At 40.9% G+C, this 12,497-nt stretch overlaps 1 protein-coding gene across 2 annotated transcripts in view; it reads right to left on the reverse strand.

The window, feature by feature from the left end:
• Positions 1-243: 243 nt before the first annotated feature.
• Positions 244-12,497, reverse strand: part of LOC148860650 (Pentatricopeptide repeat (PPR) superfamily protein) — a 30,640-nt gene continuing 18,386 nt past the window's right edge. Inside the window, exons 3-5 of one of the 2 annotated variants that reach the window (XM_088982350.1) lie at positions 9,621-9,810; positions 821-1,036; positions 244-716 (exon numbers count right to left, since the gene is read on the reverse strand). The gene's annotated coding sequence lies outside the window, so the exon portion shown is untranslated. The remainder of the gene's footprint in view (positions 717-820; positions 1,037-9,620; positions 9,811-12,497) is intronic. The other variant, XM_088982349.1, reaches the window with a different exon arrangement.

Below are 12,497 nucleotides of genomic sequence, written 5' to 3' on the forward strand. Positions count from 1 at the left end.
CCAAATTTAACTCATTAATATTCAAATTCAAATTAAATTCCATGGGATTTAGATTGGACTCACATTGGATTCAGACACTAAATACCATTAAATAATTATATCAGGATATAATATAGGGTAAAAAACTTGAACCTCCCTTGACATTTCCTGTATATACTGAAACCTCCCTCGTTAAATGTGTTAAATAGACAAATTTACCCTTGGTTAACCTTCAGATTTTTAGAATAAAGGTATAAACCAATAAGAGAAAAACAAAGTTCTGAACTTTAACAACGAGCTCTCTGCTTATGATTCATTGTCAAAGGAAATAAGCAATTAAAATACTAAGGATAAATTACTTAAATCACACCTAACATGTCAAACTCACAAATACTTAAACCTCCCCTGAATTTTGAGCTTTCCAGTAACCTCCCCTGATATCTGGGGAAAATTACACTTACTTACCCCTTCCGTTAATTCGAGTAGATAGAAAATGTTAAATGACAAAGGTAACCTTACATCTCTATTTAGACAAAAAAAGTGAACGCTCACCACCAGTGTCCCAAATGCAAGCTTATGCCTTCACTCCTTTCTTCATAATCCCTTGTAAAACTGGCAATTCTAATGCTGTACACTAATAAGCATTAGCATCAACAAGTGAGCCTGCAAACAAGAAATCTCTATTGTTTTTTGTGCATGGCCAAGCATCCTTTTTTTAGCCTTGATGACCTGCAATTCTGAAGTGTTTAAGAAAGAGTTTAGATGCACAAAAATAAATGGAAAAAGCAACAAAATATTGAAAAAAGGGAACAAAAATACAATTTCCAAATCCTTAGGATACCTTAACAAAAAACTTCTCTGAGCTGAGACTAGCTTGAGAATCTAGTGGCATATTCACAATAGTTGTAGCAGATACTGCATGAACCCAGTTTTCAAATTCCATCAGCAATGAGGCAGCAATATCATGCATCATTGTCTGCAAGCAGAACTCCAGAGTTTGGCGATCAGCAGGTGGAAACAATATTAAGTAATCGGCCTTTTGGCCACCATCTTCTAGCTGCATAAGAAAATAAACCAAAGTTACCAAACAAGTTAATTTGAACAATGAATGGGAGGGTGCAAATTGTGGTATTTTTAGCATATGATATCTCTGTTGCTCAAAATCCATGCTATATAGAGACCAAAAATCTTTAAATTGATGGCATTTAACAAATTGGAACCTACAGAACTTTAAGATTGGCCGCATTAGAGTGAAAAATGGAAGTACTCAAACTCTATCTGTTACAAAAAGAGGGGAAAAGAAATTGAACAGATCTAAATGGATCCTCCATCTTTCAAGAAAAAAAGAAAAGAAAAGAAAAGAAAATATGTAGCAGAGGCAGAAACAGAACTTCCAAAACTCTCTCACAGCAGTTCCTCTTGCTATCTTCTGTGATGGTAGGGTTTAATCCCCACCATTAAAGAACCCAGAGAAGCTCCAAAGTTCGTTTAAACCTACAGGGCCTCTCCACCCTTTAATTCCCTTTCTTGATGGCTTATCTATTTGGTTTTGATTTGAACCAGTTTCATAATGTGATGATGAAAGAGAAGGAAAATAAAAAAATCAAACTTATTCAACATTAAGATCCGTTGATCCCTTAATTGCTTCATTCCTTTTTGTCTGTTGTTGGGTTGGAGGTGTTCTCTCTTTGTTTCTCTTTGTTTGTAACTGAGGGTATACTTGTTTTTCTCTTTATGTTGACACTCTAATATATAAGACAAAGTGGGCCAGCCACCACTTTGGCTTTTGCCTTCATTGTTTCTCTCTTCTCCTCTCTTCTTCTACCGGATCATACCACATGACATCAGAACAGGAATAAGCAGAGATCTGAAGTTCATGTAATCCTCCTTTTCTTCTCTCCTGTTTTCTCTGAAAGTGTTGGACCTTACTGTATCTGGCCTAGGACTAGTTGGGTAAGACAGTTTTTTTGTTTATTCTTTTCCTTTTGGTTGCAAGTTGCAACACCAAAAGGCTTATTCTTTTGGGTATCTTTTCACTCCATGAATGGAGACACAAGGGTTTGGAAGAGGTTTATCTGTACTTGTTCATCTAGCAGATTTGTGTTCATTTGAGCTTGTAACTTCCCTTTATGCAGTGCTTTTGATCTCCTACGAGTGTATACTTGAGGGATTGTGAAGAGGTAGCGTTTAGATCAGTTGTGGTATTTCTGGTATGTGTTTTTCTCAGCCCATGTACTGTTCTTGCTGTGGTATCTTAGCTGCAAGGATTGTATGTAGGGTTTCACTTACCTTTGTTAATGTTAGAGTACACAAAACAGGGGTATTTTGGTCATTTGGGTTTATCTATTTGAGAATGAAAGGTCTGTTTTATTTAAGTGTGAGTTATGTGTCCCATCACTTATGAGGGACAATGTGGTCTTTCTTGTAACTATGTTATTGGAGATAAATACAAGTGGGTCGACTAGAGAGAGGACTGATTTTCCTCTACTGGCCGAACCCTTCTCTTCTTCTTCTTCTCTACTGTAACCTAGGACTAAATAAGGTTTTCACATGGTATCAAAGCGCATGTAACAAGTTCAGATCTGCTCGTCTTGCTCTTTTATTCTGGTTTACCCAGTTATTTTATCACCCACCTCTCTAGGGTTTTGCAGATTTCTCAAGAACCACTGGCAGATTAAGGGAAAGGTTGAAAAGGAGTGGTCGTTTTTCTCTGTAGGAGGCCTTCATGCCTCTGGTTTGTGGTGCAGTGGCTGTTTGTGGTGATTGGTAGGAAGCTCTCTATTTGATGGTATGAAGAGAGCAGGTTCGGGTGAACAGTGTTCAGCTGAGTACGAGTTGGTTCTGTAGAGTGCAGTGTAAGTGTTTGATTTAATGACCGAGTGATTTCAGCTCTTGTATTTGGTGTGTGAGTGGTTCTTCAGTGTGCAGTACAGATGTTTGATTTAATGACTGAGTGATTTCAGCTTTTGTATTTGATGTGTAATGTGTATTTAAAGATGTTGTCGGTGCTGAAAGTGAGATAAGTTTTGTGGAAGTGCGTGAGATTGTGCTGAATATTTGAAGGTGAATACTCAAAATATAGCAGTGATTTCTTTGTGAGGTAAGGTGAATTAGTTAAAATGGCATCGATTGGAGATGGGAATGACAATAAAACAAGCGTTATGATTTCTCCAGATTACCTAAATGTTCAAATGACATCTATTAAGTTGAATGGTGAGAAAAAAGTAAAAAAGTAAAACATGGGAGAGAGGAGAAACCCTCCTCTGATTCTCTAGGGTTTGGTGACTGAGAGCAGGAAGATGCACAAATAATGACATGGCTATGGAATAGCATGGAACCAAAAATTAGCATGAGCTTTATGTTCCTAGATACAGCTAAAGAAATCTGGGATCATGCTAAGAAACTGTATTCCGGGCAAGACAATACAACTAGGGTGTATCAGTTGTATCAAGAGTACTTTAATCTGAAGCAAGGCAGTCAAAGCTTGGAGGAATACTATGCAAGTCTAAGGAATATCCAAAATGAGCTCAATGTGTATCATCCTCTGACACAGGATGTTCAAATTCAGCAACAACAGCGTGAGCAACTTGATGTGACAAGGTTTCTGGTGGGTTTGAAGGTTGAATATGAGTCTGTCCGAGCACAAATATTGGGGGGTCTGCTCTTCCCTCACTTGAAGAAGTTTTTGCCCATCTTAGGAGGACATCTATCTCTCAATAGATCTTGTTTTGTGGTGACTAGAAGGGGAGGCCGTGGAAATAGAGGTGGTGGTGGTCGTGGTCGTGGTCGTGGACTTCCAAGTAATCGTGGTGGTCCCATGTTTAACCGTATTGGTGGCTTGAGTGGAGGTCGGGACTCAAGGGGAGGTTGTGCTTAAGGAAGAAGTAATGCCCCTAGGAAGTGTACATACTGTGGATTAGAGGGGCACACGGTTAATTTCTGCTATGATTTACATGGTCCACCCAACACTTAGGCTAACCATGTTGTGACTAAGGGTAGTGGTACAGCTACTGAAACTCAACAAACTGAACCGATCCCCTCCACATCTATTGGTGTTTCTGGGAAGGAGATGGTGTGTGTACCCCGTGCAGTATATGAGCAATTCCTTCAGACATCTTTTCAGCAGAACACAGCTACCCTTGCCCATTCAGGTATGGCTTGCTTGGCTTCCAAGCCTTCACACTGGATCATTGACTCCAAAGCCTCGGACCATATGTCTGGGACTCCTAATGTATTTTCTTCTCTTTCTCGGTCCTCCACATCTCAAACAGTTACTCTTGCTAATGGTTCTACATCTCCCATCTGTGGTGTTGGTGATGTTGATATCTCTTCGTCTTTATCATCTGTTTTATATGTCCCCAAGTTCCCCTTTAACCTTATGTCTGCTAGTAGATTAACCAAGCCACTTAATTGTTCCATAACCTTTTATCCCTCTTCTTGTGTGTTTCAGGATCTCAAGACAGGGATGAAGATTGGTGGAGGGAATGAGGCAGGTGGATTGTATTACCTTGATGGTGGTGGCCCTCCAATAGCTTTTCAGTCGTCTCTTACTCCTCTTCAATGGCATTGCAAACTTGGTCATCCTTCTCTCAAGGCTTTGAAGTTGTTGGTTCCTTCCTTGAGTCATATTTCATCTTTGGATTGTAAGTCATGTCAGCTTGGGAAACATCATAGAGTCTCTTTTAGTCCAAGAGTTGATAGTCATGTCTTGAGTCCTTTTTCTTTAATTCATTCTTGTGAATAAACCCTAATTGTTTCTAGGTCAAAGTAGAGAAGAAGAAGGAAGAAAGAAAAGAGAAAGAAGAAGAAGGAGAGGAGAAGAGTGTTCGGCCAGACTAGAAGAGAGGATGTTCAAAAGTCACTCTCCTAGCCGACCCACTTGACTTTTATTCATGAAAAACTTGAGTTACAAGAAACACAATTTTGTCCCTCATAAAAGATGGAACACATAACTTAAACTCAGATACAATAGACATTTCACTTTCAATAAAGATACACCAAAATGACCAAAATACCGTTGACTCAAGCATTCTAACACTCCCCCCCTCAAGCTGGAGAGTATATATCATATAGTCCCAGCTTATTACAAATGTAATCTATTCTTCCCCGAGACAATCCTTTTGTGAAGATATCTACCCACTGATTTCCTAAGCTCACATGAGATGTAGTTATTACCCCACTTATCACTCTCTCTCACAAAGTGACAATCCACCTCAATATGTTTAGTTCTTTCATGGAAGACAGGATTGGATGAGATGTGAACAGCAGCTTGGTTATCACAGTATAGTTTCATGGGTTTGTCAATTGAGAAATCCATCTCCTGTAGTAGGTTCTTCAGCCATACTAGTTCACATGTGGTATGGGCCATAGCCCTGTACTCTGCTTCCGCACTACTTCTTGCCACCACTGTTTGCTTCTTGCTCTTCCAAGTTACAAGATTGCCACCCAGGAAGGTACATACCCTGTGGTTGACCTCCTGTCTGATATAGAGCCAGCCCAATAAGCATCTGTGTACCCTACTATCTCAAGAGGTCCTCCTTTTTGGTATAACAAACCACGACCTAGAGCACCCTTTAGGTACCTAACAATTCTCATAACAGCTTCCTAGTGAGGAACCCAGGGATGTTGCATAAACTAACTCACCACACTCACAGCAAATGATATATCTGGTCGGGTAATGGTCAGGTAGTTCAACTTTCCCACCAACCTTCTGTATCTTCCACGATCATCAAACTCTTCACCTGCATCCACACTTAACTTGGCATTGAGTTCCATAGGAGTCTCTGCTGGTTTAGCACCTAACAACCCTATTTCTTCAAGTAGATCAAGAACATATTTCCTCTAACATAGGTTGATCCCCTGTTTTGACCTCGCAACTTCTATTCCTAAGAAATACTTTAGATTCCCCAGATCTTTCGTATTGAAGTGGTCCTGTAAGAATTTTTTCAGCCTGTTAATTCCATTGTTGTCACTTCCAGTTATGACAATATCATCCACATACACGACTAGCAAGATTTTTCCATCTTTTGAGTTATAGCTAAACACGGAATGATCAACCTGACACTGTTTCATCCCAAAGGCCTTCACCACTTTACTGAACCTACCGAACCATGCACAAGGAGATTGTTTCAGTCCATAGATTGCCTTTTTGAGCCTGCACACCTTACCAGCCTCCCCCTGAGCAACAAACCCTGGTGGTTGCTCCATATACACCTCCTCAACAAGATCACCATGTAGGAAGGCATTTTTTATGTCAAGTTGTAGGAGAGGCCAATCATACATAGTAGCCAATGAGATCAACACCCAAACTGAACCAATTTTAACCACAGGAGAGAATGTCTCCATATAGTCCACACCATATAACTGAGAATAGCCCTTGGCCACTAACCGTGCCTTCAATCGTTCCACACTGCCATCAGGAAGATGCTTCACTGTATAGATCCATTTACACCCAACAGTGTGCTTACTAGGAGGAAGGGTGGTGAGTTCCCACGTATGATTATGTTGTAGAGCAGAGAGTTCTTCCATGGCTTGCCGCCACCCTGGAGAGACAAGGGCTTCCTGTACAGTCTTGGGAATGGGAACCGATGAGAGTAATGATATAAACTTGCAATGAGAAGCAGAAAGGTGAACAATGGAAACATTGTCTGAAATGGGATGAGAAGTACAAGTACGTTTACCTTTCCGCAAAGCAATAGGGAGATGAAGATCTGAGGGAGGAGCAGTAACAGGATCTGTCGGCGGGTGCTGAAGTGGAGGAGCCGAAGAACTTCTGCGAGTATACACTTGAGTAATTGGCGGCCTCTCTGTAGTAACGGGCATATGATGTGCATCTGCAGTAGGAGTGGGAGCTAGGGGAAGGGGGTCCACAACCAGAACAGGAAGAGGAAACACAGAAGGAGAAGAAGAGACCCCGGCATTGGAGAAAAAAAGAACTGACTCGAAGAAGGTGATATCAGGGTACACAAACGATTTATGAAACTTAGGGTTATAACACTTGTACCCTTTCTGAGTCCTTGAATAGCCAAGAAAAATACACTTCGTAGCCCGAGCATCTAGCTTGTCTACTCTAGGCCCCAAGTGCTGAACAAAACAAACACAGCCAAAGACTCTTGGGGTGAGAGGAAAGGGAGACAAAGTGGGGAATAACACGGAGAAAGGGGATTGACTTCCAAGGATTGACATGAGCACCCAATTTATTAAAAGCAGGATGTAAGAACAGCATCACTCCAAAAGTGCTTTGAGACATGCATATTGATCATCAGGGACCGAGCAGTTTTAAGATGTCTATTTTTCCGTTCAGCTACACCATTTTGTTGCGGGGTGTAGGCACAAGAAGTTTGATAAATTATTCCATGATGTTCTGTTAGACAGTTTTGTATGCCCTTAGCTTCAATCAAAATGATGTACTTTATGAGTTTATTGTAAATGAATAAAAGTGCATATTTGATTCATGTTCCCTTGGTATGTTTCTGTGTAATCCCCTTAAACTGGACACTTAATAAGACTCGTGTTAGTTTAGAATGTTCACAGGCAGTGGGTCGGTCTGGGGAGACCTATCTTGACAAGGCTGACACTGTGGTGCCACCAAGTCGGTTGGGGTGGCCTGTCTCAGCTGCCAGGGTGAGACCCTAGGCACATACAGTGTGGGATTAATTGAATCTATGAACTAGACTAGATTTCCAGTATTGCCCTGAACCTTGGAGATTGATGGGAAAAACTGGAAAGTTACACCCGACCCCTAGACTCGATTATGATACTGCACTAGGTGTCGAATTGGGTTGTCTTTGATGTAACAATCAGTGAGATCCTTAGCGGGGGTCAAAACCTGGGTATGTTGGGACAGTCTGAGAATTCATCTGAGTGGGTGATCATAGTGACAGGATCAGCCCCTTTGTCAGACAAAGGTAATGATCGGGAATGCACTCTCACTGATGGAAACCAAGACTGCCGACAGTCGATTTCAATCGTTGAGATTTGTTTTGCAAAATATATTTTATATGAGATATAAAAGTATGTATATAATGATTTCTAAAAGATTTGCAAAAAGTTTTTAATTCCCAGGATCCATACAAGTAGAGAGTGCAACACTGTTCCTTGCAGCCGAGGGAGAGGTCCTCTCTTGTCGGGCAGTGTATGATCATTATGGGCTGAAAGGTTAAGTGTAAGACCATTGAGGATAATACCTGATGGGCTAATCTTGCATCTGCCCATAATCCCTAGGTGTTACAAGGTGGCTTGGCCCAATGACCACTTAGGGTAAGTGTTGAGCCCATAGAGCCCATTTGATGGGTTTCAGGGGGTGCACTGTCCATAACAGTGTAATCAGCCAGGCCTTGTAACAAAGGCTGGGCCGAACCCATGTGGCTAATGTGTAGATCAATGCTTGGGTCCCACGCCATACAAGGAAGCCCAACTGGGCAGCAATTAGGAAGGTTAAGTGAGCACATAAGCTTAATGAGCCTAAAGCCCATTTTGAACTGGGCTATTTAATTAGTTAATTATGGGGCGAATTATGAGATAGATTAGCAGATAGGATAGGGTCTTGACCCTATCCACTCAGAGAGTCCAGGTCTGAATGTGATTCCGATCTAAAAACCTCCTAATGAGATTAGGAGAAAGCTAATCCAATCTGCAGATAAGATAAGGGTTTATCCTTATCACCTGAAGAGAAGTTTGTTCCAAATATGATTTGGATAAGCAACTCCTAATTGGATCAAGAGCTGATCCTTTAGGTTAACAAAAGAAGGAAGGGGCGACAGCCTTTAGATGAATGAGATATTCACATCCTCTTGAGCGCTGAAATCACAGAAGGAAGAATTAAGCATCCCTGCAGAATTCTTTCTTGCCACCTCCCTGTTCTTGCCACCTCTGTTTGTCAGTTCGATCTCCAGTTGTTGGAGAAGTCGAGATTCGATCTTGACATCAGTTCTTTGAGAAAGAATTGATAGGAAGTTGTGCTCACGTGCCATCCTGCTGTTTCTTGCGAATGACAGAGTTCTTGGAGAAGAACACTGCTAAATCTACTCCATCCTGCACTGTGTCATCTTCAGTGGGAACAGTCTTTGGATCCTTCCTTGGGCATGAACACCTTTGTTGGGGGATACTATTTCTCCGTATCAGGTATAATCCTCTCCTACTCCTTTTGGTTCAGATCTGGTTCAGTTTATGGTTCAAGAATGATCATTGAAAATATGATTTTCTAAATAGGGAATGTGATTCCCAGTTGAAGGGGGAGAAAAATTTTTGAAATTCGCCCCCTTATTCCGCAATCTTTGGGCGTCCATACGATCAATCTCTCATCCCCTTCAATTCTAAGTATTGCTGAAATGATGAGGAGATGTATTCTTTGGCATTATCGGAGCGAAGTATTTTCATATGAACACCAGACTGAGTGCGTATTTCAGTATGAAATTTCTGAAAAATAGAGAACAATTCACTACGGTCTTTCATAAGATAGATCCATGTCATCCTTGAAAAGTCATCAACAAAGATTACAAAATACTTAAACCCATTGTATGACACCACTTTAACTGGACCCCATACATCAGAATGAACTAAAGCAAAAGGACTTGAGACACGACTATCAGTTCTTGGACTAAATGAGACTCGATGATGTTTTCCCAACTGACATGACTCACAATCTAATGATGAAAGATGACTCAAGGAAGGAACTAGCAGGTTTAAAGCCTTGAGAGAGCGATGACCAAGTCTGCAGTGCCATTGGAGAGTAAGAGACGACTAAAAAGCCACTGGAGGGCCACCACCATCAAGGTAATACAAACCACCGGCTTCATGCCCTCCACCAATCTTCGTCCCCGTCTTGAGATCCTGAAACACACAAGAAGAATGATAGAAGGTTACAAAACAATTAACGAACTTGGTTAATCTACTAACAGACATAAGGTTAAAAGGGAACTTAGGAACATATAAAACAGATGCTAAAGACAATGAGGAGAGATCAACATCACCAACACCACAAATAGGAGATGTAGAAACATTAGCAAGTGTAACTGTCTGAGATGTGGAGGTGCGAGAAAGGGAAGAAAATGCATCAGGAGCCCCAAACATATGGTCCGAGTCCGGCTAAAAAAATGCATCAGGAGGACCACTGCTGCCACCACCACTTCTACTTCCACGACTACTTCCTTTAGTCACTACCAAGCCAGATCTATTAGAGAAGGAAGAATGTTCCACTGGATCAATGGATGTCCTCTTAAGACAGGCAAAAACTTCTTCAAGTGAGGGGAGAGTTGATCCCCCCAATATCTGTGCTCTGACAAGCTCATACTCAGCCTTCAAGCCCACAAGAAACCTAGTCACATCAAGTTGTTCACGTTGCTATTGTTGGATCTGGACATCTGATGTTAGAAGGGGATACACATTAGCTCATTGCGGATGTTTCTCAAACTTGCATAGTACTCTTCTAAGCTTTGACTTCCTTGCTTCAAATTGAAGTACTCTTGGTATAACTGATATACCCTAGTTGTGTTGTCTTGTCCAGAGTACAATTTTTTAGCATGATCCCAGATCTCTTTGGTTGTATCTAGGAACATGAAGTTTACACTAATCTTTGGTTCCATGCTGTTCCAAAGCCATGTCATTATCTATGCATCATCTTGTTCCCAATCACTGAACCCAAGAGAATCAGAAGGAGGTTTCTCCTCCCTCACATGTTTTATTTTCCTCTTGGCCTTCAAAAACACCTCCACAGATTTTGCCCATGGTACATAGTTCTCACCATTCAACTTGATGGATGTCATTTGAACACTTAGATAATCTGAAGAGAGCATGATGCCTGTTTTGTTGTCATTTCCAACTACAGTTGAAGCCATCTCAATTATGTCTCCTCTGAATATACACCACAATCTCACACTTATCACAAGACTTATCTCACTTACACTACCACCAACCCACTTTCTTCAACTACACATTACACACTACACTCTAAAACTGAAATCATTCAGTCAACACATCAAACACTTGGACTACACACTGTAGGACCATTTACCACCAACACACCACTACTGAAATTACTCAGTCATTTCATTGAACACTTGTTCTGCATACTGTAGAACTGATTACACACAAGGTCTAGGGGTTCACTTTTAAGCATTTAAAAACATAGATATGTCAGCCACCACAACACAATCAACACCACACTACTGTTGTCGTGGACATCAGCAGTCTACCACTCTTCTTCCAGCACACATGTGAGCAAGAAAACACAAAAAAAAGACATGACTGATATGTGTATCAGTTTCACCCAGCACCACAACAACTAGCTTTCGAAGCACAAAAAAAAAATCAGCATTCACAGTCCATTTCTGAACACACGACAGCAGTGTCCATACCTGTATACAACCAACCCTCTTCGTACACTGAGTAGAGGGTCTAGTATACCACTTCAACGACCACCACAGCACTGGCCAGAGGCATTCTCACCTCCAGGCCCTCAAAACGACAACTCCTTTTCAGCCCTTTATCGAGTCTTCAATCAGATCAGCTGTAGGATGATGAAACCTACTGTGAAGCTGGCGGCGAACCCAGGAAGAAGACAGTAGCAAGAAAACGAACACCAGACCTTAATGCTCTGATACCATGTGAATAAACCCTAGTTGTTTCTATGTCAAAGTAGAGAAGAAGAAAGAAGAAAGAAAAGAGAAAGAAGAAGGAGAGGAGAAGAGTGTTCGGCCAGACTAGAAGAGAGGATGTTCAAAAGTCACTCTCCTAGCTGACCCACTTGACTTTTATTCATGAAAAACTTGAGTTACAAGAAAGACAATTTTGTCCCTCATAGAAGATGGGACACATAACTTAAACTCAGATACAATAGACATTTCACTTTCAATAAGATACACCAAAATGACCAAAATACCCTTGACTCAAGCATTCTAACAATTTTGATGTCTAGGATCCGATCAAAGTGATGTCATACAATGGTTATAAGTATTTTGTAATTTTTGTTGATGACTTTTCAAGGATGACATGGATTTATCTTATGAAAGATCGCAGTGAATTGTTCTCTATTTTTCAAAAATTTTATACTGAAATACGTACCCAATTTGGTGTTCATATTAAAATTATTCACTCTGATAATGCCAAAGAGTACACCTCAATACCATTTCAGCAATACTTAGAGCACCATGGGATAATTCATCAAACTTCTTGTGCCTACACCCCACAACAGAACGGTGTAGCTAAACGGAAAATCTACATCTCCTTGAAACTGCTCGGTCTTTGATGCTTAATATGAATGTCCCAAAGCATTTTTGGAGTGATGATGTCCTCACATCCTGTTTTCTCATCAATCGGATGCCCATGTCCATCATTGGAAGTCAATCCCCCTTTCGATATTGTTTCCCACCTTGTCTCCATTTCCTCTCACCCCAAGAGTCTTTGGATGTGTTTGTTTTGTTCAAAACTTGGGGCCTGGTTTAGACAAGTTAGATGCACGAGCTATTAAGTGTATCTTCCTTGGCTACTCAAGGACTCAGAAAGGGTATAAGTGCTATAAC

The sequence above is a fragment of the Nelumbo lutea genome, chromosome 4 (assembly GCF_056320005.1).
Source record: "Nelumbo lutea isolate HS-2025 chromosome 4, American lotus-T2T, whole genome shotgun sequence".
In the NCBI taxonomy this organism is placed as follows: Eukaryota; Viridiplantae; Streptophyta; class Magnoliopsida; order Proteales; family Nelumbonaceae; genus Nelumbo; species Nelumbo lutea.